This window comes from Schistocerca gregaria, chromosome 1 (genome assembly GCF_023897955.1).
Source record: "Schistocerca gregaria isolate iqSchGreg1 chromosome 1, iqSchGreg1.2, whole genome shotgun sequence".
In the NCBI taxonomy this organism is placed as follows: domain Eukaryota; kingdom Metazoa; phylum Arthropoda; class Insecta; order Orthoptera; family Acrididae; genus Schistocerca; species Schistocerca gregaria.
Window position 1 is genome coordinate 1109797760 of NC_064920.1, and position 18540 is coordinate 1109816299.

The 18540-nt window shown below is 41.7% G+C and overlaps 1 protein-coding gene across 2 annotated transcripts in view; it reads right to left on the reverse strand.

The window, feature by feature from the left end:
* LOC126283383 (protoheme IX farnesyltransferase, mitochondrial-like) overlaps positions 1 to 18540 on the reverse strand; it is a 255557-nt gene that overhangs the window by 45954 nt on the left and 191063 nt on the right. The window lies entirely within an intron of this gene.

The window sequence follows — 18540 nt, forward strand, 5'->3', positions numbered from 1 at the left end:
TTAAGCTAGATACTGAACCACATGCTTACACAACAGTGAAGTCTCAGTTTACAATGGGCCTTTTTCTTGCCCAGTATATATCCAGAAATCTTTCACTTCTTGAAGAGCTTATAACTGTTGGTAGATTTTACTATATCATCATTTGGAGAGCTTTGTAAGTTCATGAAAACTTTTCTACACATAATTCCTATAAGGTATCAGGAAGTCTGCATTTCCGGCAATGTGGTGATCATCCAGGAAAGTCATACCTAGCATTAGTGATCAAACTATGTTATCTTACTCATGAATATACATTCAAAGGGGTGAAAGCATAATAGTCTAATGTTGGACCACAAATTCATGACACAGGTGAGGATAAACTGGTATGAGAAAAGTATTGTAACTTTTGGACCTCACTCCGGAAGACACAATATCGATAGCCCACAGATTTGAAACAACAGAATAAATGGATCAATACATTCAACTAATGATGGAGGCATTACAGTTTAAATATCAGTATCAATCATCTTAAGATTAATCAGCATCTTCAGGTTCAACTTATCAATGTCACAACTTTCTTACAGAGACTACAAAATGCAATTGTGTCATGACTGTTTCTCCAATAAAAAACCAGCTTAAGTGCCCATATTACTGTCCACATTATTCAGCATTAGATACAAGTCTGTCTTGCCTAGTCTGCCATACCAAACAGGTCAGGAACAGTTGCATGTTCCACGACTCATTTTACATTCACATTGCAAACTAATTTGTAAATATGACTACATGCTGAATATTTATAAGGTTTTTAATGTGAGTTAGTAATTTCAACCCACTACCCTTCAGACACTTTAATAATAGAAAATCTTCTACAGAACAGGAGTTGTGAAGGAGAAAATTTTTCAGTTTGTTTTCAAAATTTACTTTGCTGATTTTCAGACTTTTTTATCAAAGGGTAAATGACCAAAAATTTTAGTTGCAATATTGTGTACCACTTTTTGTGCTGAAGACAAACTTAATGCGGAGTAATGAATGTCATTTTTACTTCTGGTATGGTACTTAACTATCTCACTGTTCCTTTTGAATTTAGTAGGTTATTTAGAGAAAACTTCATGAGGGAATAAATATGTCGTGAAGCAGTGGTCAGAAAGTCCAATCTCAAACACAGATGTCTACAAGATGATGATGGGTTAGCACCACATATTATTCTTACATCACATCTTTGAGCAATGAAGACTTTCTTTCTTAAATATGAGTCATCCTAGATCACTGTTCTGTATGACATTATGGAATGAAGACATGGAAAATATGTCAAGTTATTGATTTCTCTCTCCCCAAGATTTGCAACGATTTTAAGTACAAAGGCTGAACTAAGTTGTTTATGGAATTCTAGAATGTGCTTTTTTCAGTTAATTCTTCATCGATATGGACACCTAAGGATTTTGAAGCTTCTGCCCACCCTGTTGATTATTTCCTTTCTGTTTCTGTATAGATGCTTGGATTGATTACAGTACTAGTATAAAAAGAAACTAATTCTGCTTGTTGTATATTGGATGGAAGATTGTTTATGTGTACGAGAAACAATAGTAGGCCTAAGATTAAGCCTAGGGAAATCCCCATATGTGACAGATTAGATTAGATTAATACTTGTTCCAGAGATCATGAATATGACACTTCGTAATGATGTGGAACGTGTCAGGTTAATAAAAGAGGTCTGTACAAGATATTACATTACACAAAATATTGCATAACACTAATGTTTAAGTTGTTTTTTTTTTTTTAAATTTATATCTAAAAATTCAGCCAATGAGTAGAAGGAGTTGTCATCTAGAAATTCTTTTAATTTATTTTTAGGAATTTCTAGATGACAACTCCTTCTATTCATTGGCTGAATTTTTAGTTATAAATTAAAAAAAACCAATTTAAACATTAGTGTCATGCAATATTTTGTGTAATGTATTATAAATTAAAAAAAACAATTTAAACATTAGTGTCATGCAATATTTTGTGTAATGTAATATCATGTACAGACATCTTTTATTAAGATTTCTTCCCAGTCAGGATTATGCACCCAGACCATATTGATTAAATTACTAAGCACAGCTTTCTGCATTCTTTTGTTGGATATGACACTATCCATTGGTTGGCTATATCATCACTCCCATAAAACTTCAATTTATCCAGAAAAAGTCTGTGATTCACGCAGTCGAATGCCATGCATAGGACACAGGACATACCAACCGAAACTATTTTATTATTCAATGCTCGCAAAATTTGGTGACGGAACATGTAAATGGCATTCTTGCAGGGAGAAGTCCTCAGATATGATGTGCTCAAGTCTTTGAAATTATATATATGGTGATGGAGGTTAGGGTTTCATGTACCACACCCTGCAGCGATTCACGCTGGTAGGCGCTCATTTGCAAGTAAACAATGAAAAAAAAAATTGTAATTTTGCATAATGTTCTACAGACTTAAAATAGACAGTTATATGTACTGAGCTGTTGTAGCAAAGTGGTTACCATATAAACATGGCTTGCAGAATGTTTTGGGTTCAAATCTTGTCATGTGTCTCAAAATCTTTTAATTTTTTAATCTTCATCAAATTGACCTTGATCACTATCTTTATTCAATTGACTGGTTTAACTATATTTTTCTGGAATTTCTAACCCTTTGTCAACTCATTTTAATCACTGTATTAATTACATTATATTTTCCCACATTGCTTCATTTATTACTTCCCTTCCCCATTTGTGGTCTCTTGAGCACAATGTATTGGTTATGACCTGTAGATCAAAACTGAAGAAACTGCAAAAATGTGGGAAATTAAGGAGATGGGACCTGATGTTGTACAGAGTTTCAGGGAGAGCATAAGTGAACAATTGACAGAAATGGGGGAAAGAAATACAGGAGAAGAAGAATGGGTAGCTTTGAGGGATGAAGTAGTGAAGGCAGCAGAGGATCAAGTAGGTAAAAAGACGAGGGCTAGTAGAAATCCTTGGGTAACAGAAGAGATACTGAATTTAATGGATGAAAGGAGAAAATATAAAAATGCAGTAAGTGAAGCGGGCAAAAAGAATACAAACGTCTCAAAAACGAGATTGACAGGAAGTGCAAAATGGCTAAGCAGGGATGGCTAGATGACAAATGTAAGGATGTAGAGGCTTATCTCACTAGGGGTAAGATAGATACCGCCTACAGGAAAATTAAAGAGACCTTTGGAGATAAGAGAACCACTTGTATAAACATCAAGAGCTCAGATGTAAACCCAGTTCTAAGCAAAGAAGGGAAAGCAGAAAGGTGGAAGGAGTATATAGAGGGTCTATACAAGAGCGATGCACTTGAGGACAATATTATGGAAATGGAAGAGGATGTAGATGAAGATGAAATGGGAGATATGATATTGCGTGAAGAGTTTGACAGAGCACCGAAAGATCCAAGTCGAAACAAGGCCCCCTGAGTAGACAACATTCCATTGGAACTACTGACAGCCTTGGGAGAGCCAGTCCTGACAAAACTCTACCATCTGCTGACCAAGATGTTTGAAACAGGCGAAATACCCTCAGACTTCAAGAAGAATATAATAATCCCAATCCCAAACAAAGCAGGTGCTGACAGATGTGAAAATTACCGAACAGTCAGTTTAATAAGCCACAGCTGTAAAATACTAACACGAATTCTTTACAGACGAATGGAAAAACTAGTAAAAGCCGACCTCGGGGAAGATCAGTTTGGATTCCGTAGAAACACTGGAACACGTGAGGCAATACTGACCCTACGACTTATCTTAGAAGAAAGATTAAGGAAAGGCAAACCTATGTTTCTAGCATTTGTAGAAGCTTTTGACAATGTTGACTGGAATACTTTCTTTCAAATTCTAAAGGTGGCAGGGGTAAAATACAGGGAGCGAAAGGCTATTTACAATTTGTACAGAAACCAGATGACAGTTGTAAGAGTCGAGGGACATGAAAGGGAAGCAGTGGTCGGGAAGGGAGTAAGACAGGGTTGTAGCCTCTCCCCGATGTTATTCAATCTGTATATTGAGCAAGCAGTAAAGGAAACAAAAGAAAAGTTCGGAGAAGGTATTAAAATCCACGGAGAAGATATAAAAATTTTGAGGTTCGCCGATGACATTGTAAATCTGTCAGAGACAGCAAAGGACTTGGAAGAGCAGTTGAACGGAATGGATGGTGTCTTGAAAGGAGGATATAAGATGAACATCAACAAAAGCAAACGAGGATGATGGAATGTAGTCGAAATAAGTCGGGTGATGCTGAGGGAATTAGATTAGGAAATGAGACACTTTCAGTAGTAAAGGAGTTTTGGTGTTTGGGGAGCAAAATAACTGATGATGGTCGAAGTAGAGAGGATATAAAATGTAGACTGGCAATGGCAAGGAAAGCGTTTCTGAAGAAGAGAAATTTGTTAACATCGAGTATAGATTTAAGTGTCAGGAAGTCATTTCTGAAAGTATTTGTATGGAGTGCAGCCATGTACGGAAGTGAAACATGGACGATAAATAGTGTGGACAAGAAGAGAATAGAAGCTTTCGAAATATGGTGCTACAGAAGAATGCTGAAGATTAGATGGGTAGATCACATAACTAATGACGAAGTATTGAATAGGATTGGGGAGAAGGGATGTTTGTGGCACAACTTGACCAGAAGAAGGGATCGGTTGGTAGGACATGTTCTGAGGCGTCAAGGGATCACCAATTTGGTATTGGAGGGCAGCGTGGAGGGTAACAATCGTAGAGGGAGACCAAGAGATGAATACACTAAGCAGATTCAGAAGGATGTAGGTTGCAGTAGGTACTGGGAGATGAAGAAGCTTGCACAGGATAGAGTAGCATGGAGAGCTGCATCAAACCAATCTCAGGACTGAAGACCGCAACAACAACATTCCCAATAAGACCGCAACAACAACATTCCCAATTTTGTGCATTTATTTATAATTCCTTCTTTCTTTGAAATCTTCAGCTGTATTATTTTGTCCAATAGGAATTTATGTTTTAATGATCTGTATGATAACTACCAAGCAAAAAAATTATCTATTGTAAAAAAACATTTTTGACACCACTGCACAGTCAATGTATGAAGATTATTCTATCTTTTGTTTTTTATCTTATAGACTGGCATTTTCAAATGCTTAAATATTGTGACAATTAAATTAAAATAATTAAAATCACATGCAGAAAGATAACAAATGAAAACTGAATGTTACGAAGAAAAAATAAGAGCAAATGAAAAAGTTAATGTGATGAGACAAAGGAGTAGAAATTTAAAAAATTACATTTGAAGCAATTAACTGAATAAAAATAATGATTAAACTCATATTGACAACTATTTAAAAATAAAAAAGTTTTGAAGCGCCTGACAAAATTCAAACCCATAACCTTCTGCATGTCATGCACATATGCTAACCACTATGCTGCAACACCTTTGTAAGCAGGACTGTATCTTCAGGCTCTATAGTATATCACAAAATTATGAAATATTTTTTTTGTCAATTACTTGGAAACAAGGGCTCATCAGGGTGAACAGCTTTAGGGTGAAATACCTGATACCCTAATCCACATCATCATATAGGTGGTTTCAAAAAGTTGATCCCATCCCAGGGGATCTCCCCATGTCAGTAGAGCAACTCTTCTGAAACCCAAACTGTAATTTGCTGAAGATATTACTGTTGCTAAGGTGAGATACTATTCTAGAATACATCACCTTTTCAAAAATTTCGGAAAATGATGTCAGCAGTGAAACAGGTTGGTACTTCTTGATATCTTTCCTATCACCTTTCTTTAAAAGGGATTTGACAATGGCATATTTCAGTCTCTCTGAAAAAATGCCGTGAGTTAGTGATGCATTAGATATTTCAGATAAGACAGGGCTATTATATGAAAAAAAAATCTTTAGTACTCTATTGGAAACATCAACAAAAAAAGATGAGCTGTTATTTTTGAGAGAATGTATACTTTTCTTAATTTCAGAAAGAGAGGTTGGTGACACAAGATTGAATTTTGTGACAGTTAGTTTGTCAACATCACTCAGAATCTATGCCAGTATTGCAGACACAATTCTGGCTATCAGATTACGCGTATCAATTGAGTGTGGTATATGGTGTAATCACCACTGAAGAATAAATAGGAATGTTTCGCAGGTACGCAACATCATAGTAGTCAACAAAACTACAGTGGAAGATATATTTGGACTAGATATACAATGATGAGCCAAACCATTATGACACTGCCGTCTTGTGCCAGTGGGGAAAAACGATGTGGTAAGAAAATTAGGTAAGTGAAACAGAGATGAATGAGGAGTGATTTTAGAGATAAAAATCTTGAATGCCTGGTGCTCTGCAGCTTTATATTTATTAAAGATAATAGATTCTAGAGATGATGTGAGCCACACATTGGGGCATTCATTGACATATTTGTCTTTCACAAAGGGCACACTGGTTGGTTTAAAAGAGGGGGGGGGGGGAGGGGGGAGAGGAAGGATCCAAACTATGAGGCCATCGGTCCCTTGTTCCTAAAAAAAAGAAAAAAAAAATGCCGCAAGTGCGAGAATAAAACAGACAAGACATATAAAACAAAACGGAAAAAAAGGAAAAACCACAAGAACGAAGGAAAGAGAACGAACACTAAAAGGAACAAAAGAGGACAAGAAAACAACAGAGAGACGCTAGAAACAGAAGAGAGTAAAACAAGAAAGCAGATTACAGTGGCTGGCCCATCACGAGAATAAAAAGGAAAAGCCAGCCAGTCTGCAACACATTAAAATCTCCACCCTAAAGCACTAGGATGGAGGACACAAAGGGAAAAAGGACATGCGCTAAAACTTAAATCAAATGATAAAACCCACCCTCATGAATAAAACGTAAAACTAAATCAGTCAGTGAGGCGGTTTCAGATAAAATGTGCAACAACAAGTCCGGTAACTCAAGATTTCGTTGCTGGCCAGCAGAAGTGGGACAGTGCACTAGAATATGGGTCACTGTCAACCGGGCACCACACCGACACTAAGGAGGATCTTCACGGTGCTGGAAGTAGCAGTGGGTCGCCCAAGTGCACCCAATGCAGAGCCGGCAGAGGACAACTGATTCCCTGCAAGAGGCCTACAAGGAAGACTTCCACACATTTGTAGTCTCCTTAAGGACATACAGTTTGTTGTGTGTACTGTTATGCCATTCTGTCTCCCAAATCTGAAAAACCCTGTGGCGTAAGTCAGAATACAGGTCAGGTTCAGAGATGCCCATCTCCCAGGGCATAGATGGACTCCTGGATGGATGCCACCAAAGGGTGGCGAGCGTATCACCGGTCGATAGTTTGTAGGCTGCTCAAGGAGTCAGTAGACAGAAGAAACGATTCCTCAGGGCATGAAAGGATATACTAAAGTGCACGAGATATGCCCACCAGCTCTGCAGTGAATACACTGCAGCCTTTGGGCGAGGAATGCTGTTCAATATGGCCACTGTGGACAAAGGCGAAGCCAACATTATCATCAACCATCGAGCTGTTGGTGTAAACCGCTTCAGAGCCCCGTAACGCTTCAAGAATCGACAGGAAGTGACAGTGGAGAGCCGGAGGGTTAATGGAGTCCTTAGGGCCACGTGAAAGGTCCAGGCGAAGATTCGGCCTACAGCTACACTACAGAGGCGTACGTGAATGGACCTCGAGGAGAGGTGGTACAGGCAAGGACTCCAGTTCAGATAGAAGCGATCACATGTGAAACATAATTGTTAACCCTGACCTGGGCCGCCGATGCAAGAGGTGAACCACAATGGCTGGGAAAAGAAGACGGTAATTAGGAATGTCCAGGAGAGCTATGAATGTGTGCAATGTTACTGGCGAGCAGTTGTGCATGTCTGATCTCCAATGGAGGGGCTCCAGCCTCCACCTGTTCGCTTGTCACCGGACTCGTCCTAAAAGCTCCTGTCACTAGTCGAACTCCACAATGGTGCAATGGGTCGAGCAAAAACATTGCTGAGGGTGCTGCCGAACCATAAATCACACTCCCATAGTCAAGACAGGATTGAACAAGGGCTCTGTAGAGCTGCTCCCCAGTTGGTGTTGCTCAGGCAGCCGAAGGCATTGAGGTGCTGCCAACACTTCTGTTTAAGCTGACAAAGATGAGGGAGCCAAGTCAAACAAGTGTCAAAAACCAGACCTAAGAATCAATATGTCTCCACTACAGTGAGTGGATCGTCATTAAGGTAAAGTGCTGGTTCCGGATGAACGGTACAATGCTGACAGAAATGCATGACACGTCTTTATGGTGGAAAACTGGAAGCCATGGGCTAGAGCCCATGACTGCACCTTGTGGATGGCTCCCTGTAGGCGACGCTTAGCAACACTAGTACTGGAGCAGCACTACGAAACTCAGAAGTTGGCTGCATACAGAGAAGGTGAGATGGAGGGCCCGACAGCTGCTGCTAGACTGTTAGTGGCCATTAAAAATACACACACACACACACAATACAGAGCCCTGTGGGACTCCATTCTCCTGGATATCGATGGAACTATGGGCAGCACCAACTTTGATACAGAAAGTATGGAGCGACAGGAAGTTTTGGATAAAAATCGGGAGTGGTCCCTGGAGACCCCACTTGTACAATGTGGCAAGGATATGATGTCGCTAGGTCGTGTTGTATGCTTTACGTAAGTCAAAAAAGACGGCAACCAGATGTTGGCGCCTGGAAAAGGCGGTTTGGATGGCAGACTCGAGGGATACAAGATTATCAGTGGTAGAGCGACCCTGACGGAAGCCGTCCTGACATGGAGCCAGTAGGCCATGTTGACTCCAGGACCCAACTCAACCGCTGACACATCATACGTTCCAGCAGCTTACAAATAATGATGGTGAGGCTGATGGGCCGACAGCTATCCATATCAAGCGAGTTTTTACCGGGTTTGAGCACCGGAATGATGGTGCTCTCCCGCCATTGCAATGGAAGACGCCATTACAATGGAAGACGCCCTTGCACCAGATCCGGTTGAAGATGACGAGGATATGTTGTAGTCAGATGAGAGATGTTTAATCACCTGGCTGTGGATCCGATCAGACCCAGTGGCTGTGTAGGGGCAATGTGCAAGGACAGTGAGGAATTCCCACTCTGTAAACGGGTCATTATAGGATTCACTGTGGCGTGTAGTGAATAAGAGGACTTTCCCTTACAGCTGCCGCTTGAGAGTGTGAAAGGCTGTGGGGTAATTCTCTGACGCAGAGTGTAGAGCAAAGTGCTCGGCAATCGCTTTTGCATCGATAGATAACAAGCCATTTATGGTAACAGTTGGAACACTTGTTGGGGTCTGGTACCCGAAAAGATGTTTCATCTTTGCCCAGACTTGGGAAGGTGACGTACGGCACCCAATGGTGAAGACGTACCTCTCCCAACACTCCTGCTTCCGTGGTCTGATAAGTTGGTGAATGTGGGCATGGTGCCGTTTAAAGGCTATGAGGTGCTCCAGGGAAGAGTGCCGCTTATGCCACTGTAGAGATCACTGATGCTCCTTAATTGCTTCAGCAACTTCCGGCAACAACCAAGGGTCTGCCTTATGCCGGGGGCACCATAATGAGCAAGGGATAACGTTTTCTGCCACAGAAACAATTGTTGTCACATGCTCAACTGTCACATTGACATTACTGTGTGGGGGAGATTCAACAGTGACAGCAAAGGTGAAAGTTTCCCAGTCCGCCTTGTTTAAAGCCCATCTGGGCAGGTGTCTGTGGGCCTGATGCCGGGGCAGTGACAGGCAGATGGGGAAGTGCTCACTACTACACAGGTCATAATGTGCTTTCCAGTGGATACATGGGAGAAGTCCTGGACTGCAAATTGATAAATCAATAGCCAAATAACTACCATGAGCCACACTGAAATGTGTGGCGTCCCCAGTATTTAAGAAACAGAGGTCGAACTAAGACAGCACAGTTTCTACATCTCTGCCTCGCCCAGTAAGCACGGTGCCACCCCACAAGGGGTTAAGGGTGTTAAAATCTCCCAAATGTAGGAAAGGTTTAGGGAGTTGATCAATCTGAGCAGCTAATACATTCAGGGGTGTTGCACCATCTGGAGGAAGATATACATTGCAGACAGTTATTTCCTGCAGCGTCCTTATTCTGACAGTCACAGCTTCAAGAGGGGTTTGAAGGGGCACAGTGTCACTACAGACTGAGTTTAAGATAAACACAAACTCCACCTGACACTCTATTACAGTCACTACAGTTCCTGTAATATCCCTTACAGCCGCAGAGGGCAGGGGTCCGCACTGCCGGAAACCATGTTTCCTGGAGGGCAATGCAGATAGCAGGTGTAAAGCTTAACAGTTGCCGTAGCTCAGCTAGGCAGTGGCAAAAAACCACCGCAATTCCACTGAAGGATGACGCCATCGTGAAACTGGGAAGGCACGGAACATTCAATGAGGCAGTTTACACCTCAGGGGCATCTGCTGTCACCGATGTTTCGCCTGATCAGTCTATATCCATTGCGTCTGAGGGTCTGGCGAGCTCTAGGTCCAGAATCTCCACCCCATCGTCTGACACAGAGCTTGTAGGTAGCAGTGGTGTGGATGCCACCGCGATTTCCTTGTTCTTAGAGGTCTTCTTTTTGGATTTCTCTCACTGCTCCTTGGGCTTCCCTGGCTGGGAGGACTTCACTGGCTCAGTCTCCGGGACTGAGGATGAGCGTGAAGCCCTATGACGAGCTGCTTTTGAGATCTTCAGCAACTGGTGGGTGTCATCTTTCCCACTAGCAGAAACCTGGGAAGGGAGTGGCCCAAGGGACCTCTTCCTAGCAAGAGAAGCTAAAGAAGACTTACACTTTTCCAGCTTACAAGTGGTGACGGATGTCCCCGATGGTTGGGGGGGCTGTTGCTCCTGATGTAGGTGGTGTGGGAGCAACAGGGAGGTGAGTGCCCCCCACCATCCAGGGGGCTGGTGTAGTCTTTTGGCTCTGAGAGGTGACTGGTGTTGGTGGAGCTGATGGTGCCAGAACTGTTGTAGCGGCGCCATAAGATGATGTCATACGTACAAGGATGCACGCGGTCAAATTTTCTCTTAGCCTCAGTGTAGGTCAGTCGGTCCAAGGTCTAGTATTCCATTATTTTCCTTTCTTTCTGGTGAATCCTGCAGTCAGACGCGCAAGGCGAATGGTGCTCTCCGTAGCTGACACAGACGGTAGGCAGGGCACATGGAGTATTGGAATGTGATGGGTATCCACAATCTTGACATGTGATGCTGGAACTACAACAGGAAGACATATGGCCGAACTTCCAGCACTTAAAGCACCGCATCGGGGGATGGATATAGGGCTTTACATCACAGCATTAGACCATCAGCTTGACCTTCTCAGGCAATGTATCACCCACGAAGGCCAAGATGAAGGCACAGGTGGTAACCTGATTATCCCTCAGACCCCGGTGGACATGCCGGACGAAATGTACACCTCGCCCCTCTAAATTGTTGTGCAGCTCATCGTCAGACGGCAAAAGAAGGTCCCTGTGAAATATGATACCCTGGACCATATTTAAGTGCTTATGGGGCATGATGGTTGCAGAAACATTCCCCAGTTTGTCACAAGCGAGTAACGTCCGTGACTGGGCAGAGGATGCTGTTTTGATCAAGACTGACCCAGATCTCATTTTGGACAGTCCCTCTGCCTCCCCAAATGTGTCCTCTTAACAATTTGGGGTCATACTTCTGTGCGTTGAATTGAGCCCGTGAGCACTTATAGATTGCTGGTGTTTCACCACCAGCAAGAGATGATGGACTACACTTCATCGCATGTCATCTGCTCCGATGCCGCCTCCTCTAACTAGGGGCCCTCCCCACGGGCAACACTCAGTCACAGCAAAGGCCACCTGGCAGAATGGCCATTGCCGGGAGTCTCAATGCCCCAGGGGGATGGGCATCTACTCCGTGGCATATGTGGGGAGTTATCAGTGCAGGCGTCAGCAGAGCAATCCCTGTGTGCTCAAGGGGCTACAACCAACAGGGTACATGGTGGACCAACCACAATGGACTGGCTACCGTGCTGGATATCAGGTGCAAAGAGGTCCATGGTCATCGTCGATGCAGAAGGCAACACTGCATAGTGCATGGTGAAAAACGCACCCAGGAAGGTGTCCTTGCCCAAGAAGTGGACATTGAGCGGGACTGAAATGCAACATCGAGAAAGTGGGCTAAAGATCTCAGTGCACAATGGACATGATACCCTTCCCCAACTGGCTCACTCTTCGGGAAAATTTTGAAGAATGGAGGTCAAACCCTATAGGGGACCATCACATAAAGGCCGAAATGTGTGAAACGCCTTTTAGTTGTCTCTTACGACAGGCAGGAATACCTTGGGTCTATTCTTACCCCTGGACCCGCAGAAGGGAGGTCACCTTGTTATGGCCTCGAACCTGTGAATGATTATCTTAAATATGGTGAAGCTGACAAGCTGTTTGCACGCTACTGCCATAAGTATCTACTGAAAGTGACTGAAAGACAGTGAAACCACAAGTAGTCGACAAGGTGTTGGATGCCCACCCACCGTCACAGGGCATGGAGGTCAGAGGCTTGCCTATTCTGTAAAGGAGAATAGGTGGCAATCTGAGGCAGATATATGATAAAAGAGTACAATTCTGGTGCAGGCACAAGTGATTCAGTGCACATTTTTGAATTAGCAATTCACAGCACAGTTGAATTCTGACCCCACCTGACAGATGGCACTAGTGCAGTACCCGAGTCCCTGTCACTGAGAGGGATGCGTATCTATCAAGTCGCAGATGCAGCAAGTCACCGAAGTGAGATGTGCACCAGTGGGGCAACAGAGGGCAGTGTGGCGATTTGAATTGTAGCAGCAACATAATTTTGGAAGCAGCATCCTGCTAGTGTGGCCAGCGGCAAATCTTCTGTGCAACGCTTGTGCCATGAAAGACGTGTCAGTTGAGCTTGTTTGCTATTATTTGTATGCATTATTTCATGCCTCTTTCGCTGCAAGGCTGAATGAATTCAGTAGGTTTGATTTATTAAACTCTGCTCTACTACGTTAGCTATTATACCCGGGCCGGTGAAACATGTCACTTGACAGCACGCGTGTCATTGGCTATATTGCAAGGTTGCAATAGCTAGCACGGCATACGCTTACAACTCCAAAGTACATTTTGTAAATGTAAGCTACAATCAAAGTTTATATGTAAGTCAACAAAGTACGCTTTTCTAACAATGGAGAGAATGACGCTGGAGGTTAAGCGTTTGATAGTATATGAAACCGGGAAATAGAAACACCCAAAGTTAATGACAATATCTATGAAAAGTCATTCCAGATTGTTACTGTAATAGCTGCATGTAAAAAGTCGTATAACAATGTAAACGTAAGCATACCAAATAATACACTATCCACACTCACAGAGAGACATAAAGCAAAACACGCATAGCCTACCCGATTGCAGAGAGAAAGAATTAATTCTGTATACATTTACCCTCACCAGTTTAAGATGTCAATGGCGCAATTCCATCCAGTTCTCCTTCACTGTCATCGGAATTGGAAACCAAAACCGTTGTCTTTGTTACCATCATTAAGAGAAATCATTAATTGTTCATTTTCATTTATAATGCCATCTATAGTCTGTGCTTCTCTTATCAGTTTAGCAACACAGTCTACTTTCTCCCCTCCGTGAGGTAGCATCTACAGTAGCAAGATCTTCATGTAGCAGTCTTTCCACTTCTGTTATCATAAAAGTTACTTCTAAAGTACGCCTTGACTTCACTCCAAACCAATTCAGTTGGATTAAAATGGCAGTGTAAGGTGGTAGCCTAATTACCAAGTAACCCTGTTCACTTGCAATTTCATTTACAATGTATTTGGGCTTCACAGGCTCATTGTGTTTTACGAACGAGTATAACAGGAGCTTTATCATGCCGATGTCCGCAGTGATGCCTCTCAACTGCAACCACTGCAGTATAATTTATTTACGGTCACTAGTGGTGGGAGTTTTGTCTTAAATTGCAGGATGGTATGGTGCATTGTTTATCACAAACACCGTCAGAACACCAAACTGGAGCGACAAATTTTTAAACCGTGGCAGAAACTGATGGGTGGTCCATATCCTTATGATAAGTCACCCCCACCCCTCCCCCCCCATCCCCGATTGAAAAACTAAAGATCCTTCAGGCACAAAGCTGTTTGAAGATCCTGCATGGGCCACAATTAATCGAGATCCTCCTCCTGTTGGCTGATGACTGCTGCTATTCAGAGTATCATCTGTCCAGCATTTCCCAACTGATTCTCCAGCGCTGACTCAGGTTTCGTCTAACCATATGACTGAGTGTATACCCTGTCCTACAATTTTGTGTAAGGAAATGGTATGAGCTGTGACATGACCTTTTTCAAGTGACAGTTTTCATCTGTCTAACTTTTTAAAATGGAAGTTCATACTTTTCAATTAGCAACTTCGCTATTGTAGAGTATTCTTTCCTTTTATAGTATCTGTATATGTGCCAACAAATAGCATCGGATTAGAAAGAATCACTAGCTGTAATACGACAAGGCTTCTTGTCTTCTTTCTCGGAGTACTTAAAAACACACCGAGGCTTTCTTCCACACTATTTACCTCACTGTCTTGTAAGTCTTGAAGTAGTAGCCTTTTCCTTACAACTGCTCTTTCACCGAGTCCTAGTTTTCTAGGTACGCTCTAAAACTTTATTGGCACGAATCGACACATGCCCATGAACAGAAACAAATTCTTTTTCTTGCTTGTAGCAGTTCCAAAGCCTGGCTATTTAATGGCACTCCACGGTGCAATGGACTGTTGCTTGGCGAAAGACATTGTTTAACAAATAAGAATTGACGTGTTTCAGTGGCCCGTTTATAGTGTGTTGTTACTCTGGTACATTACTCTCCCCCCCATTTAGTGTAAACCTGATTCATCCCAGTGGGGCAAGTTATCTAAAAGTGCTATCTTGTATTAGGTCTTTAAGTGATCTTGCTAATCTGAATGCTGAGTTCTTCAGTGGTTTCTTGCTCTGTATGTACTTTGGGTTGTTTACACTTAATTATAAATTGCACCCACTTTCCATGCCCACCATTTCATGTGCCATAGCAGCAAACACCCCCAACATATTCCTGTGTTGACCCAATGACATTGTCAATTACAACTGCAGTGGACATGGGATCATCAAGACTGGACCGTGGATCAACGGAAATGTGTTGCCTGACCAGAACCATTACATTGTATGTTACACCAGGTTGATGGTAGTACCATAACAAGCTGCCATCCAGGTGTACCACAGAAGCAAGCTGGTGGGGGCAGTATTATGCTCTGGAGGATGCTGTCAGCTTCCTAAGTCACCAGTCTTCTGACTGGTTTGATGCGGTGCATCACAAATTCCTCTCCTATACCAACCCCTTCATTTCAGCATAGCACTTGCACCCTACATCCTCATTTATTTGCTGACTGTATGCCAATCTCTGCCTTCACCTACAGATTTTACCTTCTTTACATAGCTGTCAGCTATTTGAACATTATTGTGGGCCACTTGCATCCTTTCATAATACTTGATGTCTTCTCCAACGGCAATGGTGCCTTCTAGAAGAATAAAGGTCCACATCAAAAGGTCAGAATGGTGATAAGTGGTTTGAGGAGTGCGATACTGAACTCATGTTGATGTCTTTGTCACCAGGTTCATCAGAGTCCATGAACCACCAGCTCATAATATAATGAAACTGTATGACCTGTTTGAGGACGTCTGGTAGCACGTACCTCTGGAAACCTACTTGTCAAACACATGCCACATGGACCAACACGCTATTAAGCAGGTGGCCATAAAGGTCTGGTACACCAATGTAAATACAGAATTTTGATTTTCCAACCATGACAATGTCAATTTCAAATACTAGATGACATGTTTTTTTCCATTGTATATTCAGGAGATGAAACAGTGTGAACAACTTTACAGCTAATATTTCATAACATATGCTCATCTTCTGGATAGGTTTTACCCACCTATATCGTAAGCTGGCTGTTGTCAGTGCAAACAAGTTTTATTTTTGGGGAAAGCTGCTATCTGCTCATGGAAAATAATACTATGCCATAGATCAGTTCTTCATTACAACCTATGTTTCGTACATCATCATCTGCTCTACACTGCGCATGGATGGCCTTCAACATAGTTCAGCTCAAAATGTAATAAAGAAGCTGTTGGAGCCCCTGAAATTCTTTTGATTTTGCCCTTATCACGTGCCTTGATTGATGATGGAACTGCCGAATTCAGCAGATTACATGGTGAAAGGGAAATCGAATAAATTTTGTCTAATTAGTAACACCATTTGTTCTCTTTTCTTTAAAGTGTGTAACAGGATACTTAATTAGTGTAATTTTAAAGCAACTATAAATGCCCAAGCACTTCTGTGTGTCCCATCCTCTTCTTCCAATGCACTCCCTCACAACTTTTCTGATGCACACAACTTGCCTGGTTGCACCAGAGTGAGTTCACCAGTGCTAGAGTCCTATCCTGTGTGGTTGCTGACTCTCCCTTTTAACTGGCCACCACTCTTCCCCCAACACTGCTTCCTGCTCTTTCTTCTCCTCACCCACTCGACCCGACACTACCTCTCACCCCGTTCAAACTGCAGCTTCGTGACTATGTAGCCATGCCAGTGTCTGCATGTTTTTCTATGAACTCTGAAGAACATTCTTGCTAGTATGCCTATCAATAACTCAATGCCTATGCTAGCTGTACAGTGAGCTTTCACTTTTAATACTTTATTGTCACTAAATAAATTCATCCATTAAGTAAGTGTTGACTGAAATGTTTATGATGTATCTCCCTTTCTGAATCTGTCCCAGAGAAAGGGGAAATGGCATGATAAGTGCTACATAATGACAATAACTCTAAACAAATTGTACAAATTATTGTATGCAAAATCAACGCATTACAAATCAAATGATGGCAGTTGCACACAGAAGAACTAGACATATTTTAAACAAAATACCCCAACATCGTCATAAACTAATAACAACCATATCCTGGATTTCACCTACACAGAGAACATCACTTGGCAGCATTTAATAATTAGCATCCTCTGTAGTCTTAAAGAGTTGCCACTTTATGCCAAGAAAATAAATCACAACGCGGAATTCATGTTGTAAGCAGGAGCAGCAAACAGTACCAATTCAATACACTACACAATATGGTCACTATTTAATTTTCACAAAACTACCACTCTCTGGAAGTGGGGAAAGAAATCACAGATGAATTAAGACATGAACAATATTTTTTTCAAATCCTACTTGCTGGAACTAGGCATTAAATAACCACATCAAAAAGTTTCAGTGGGCAAACTCTTCAATTCAGCAATGTCAGGTGACACTAAAGAAGAATGAGAAAATTTGTCCAGCTAAGAGTTGTTTATATACATGTTGCAACAAAAAGCAAAGAAGTCTCTCATAATACGTCAAAGAAGTGAATTGTATCAGACTTTCTTAATAATAATAGAAAAAAAAATGTTGATAGCACTCACTGTCATACTGTGGCCTTCAAGCCACCAATTAATCACCTTCCACATTCAGAATGCGGCCATCTTACTGGAATGTTGAGTAAAGGAAGAAAGTATTCAACAGAGTGAGTCTACATACCTGACTTTTAGTACATGGCTGTGTGTCAAGTAATTGTCTAACATACTGCTGATTATGTAGTTGAACGCATAAGACCAACTGGTTTAGAATCGAATCTGCTGACTTGATGATATAGTACAGAATAAAGCTCAATAAAGGAAGAATTCCTCTTTTTATTGGGCATAAGAAGAGAAAAATATTAACACTTTCCAATACCACACATCTGCTTGGATTCACAATGTCGTGTGTGTGTGTGTGTGTGTGTGTGTGTGTGTGTGTGTGTGTGTGTGTTTTGGGGCTTACTGGCGCTTAAAGTCGAGGTCATCAGCGCCCTGACACACATTAAAGGAAACGAATGTGGACAAATTTATTAAAATGGAAGCATAAACGCAAAAAAGCGGAAAAAGATGCAAAATGCTGTAAGAAAATAAAATGTGAGGAAAACGAGAAAGGAGCATTGTCATCAAACTGGCAAACATACCTGCATATGACAGACTGGAAAACAATAAGTGTAAATTACGCATCATTACAGGGTATTTGTCTTGACTGTAGCCTATATGGAAGTGATATACAGATGATAAACAATGTAAAGAGAAAGAGAGTAGAAGCTTTACAAATTTGGTGCTAACAAAGTGAAGAGAAGTTAAAGTGTATGTAGTTGTGCAGCGATGAAGAGTCTTGCATTAGTATAAGTTGACAGCTGCATCAAACTCATCTTTGGACGCAAGAATCACAGTTATTTTCATGAAAACAACATTCCGTGGTTTCAACTCAAAATGAACTTTCACCATTCAACCAAACAGAGATCACAAACTAAACCACAGATCCTTATGTTACCAAAACTAAAATTTCATATTCATATTAGTTGGTCTTCCCAACCCAACCAAACTGTAATCTAGTGTCCTCAGGATCTCAGGCTATATCGATATGCCTCATCAGTCTACATATCAAAATGTAGTACAGAGTCAAAA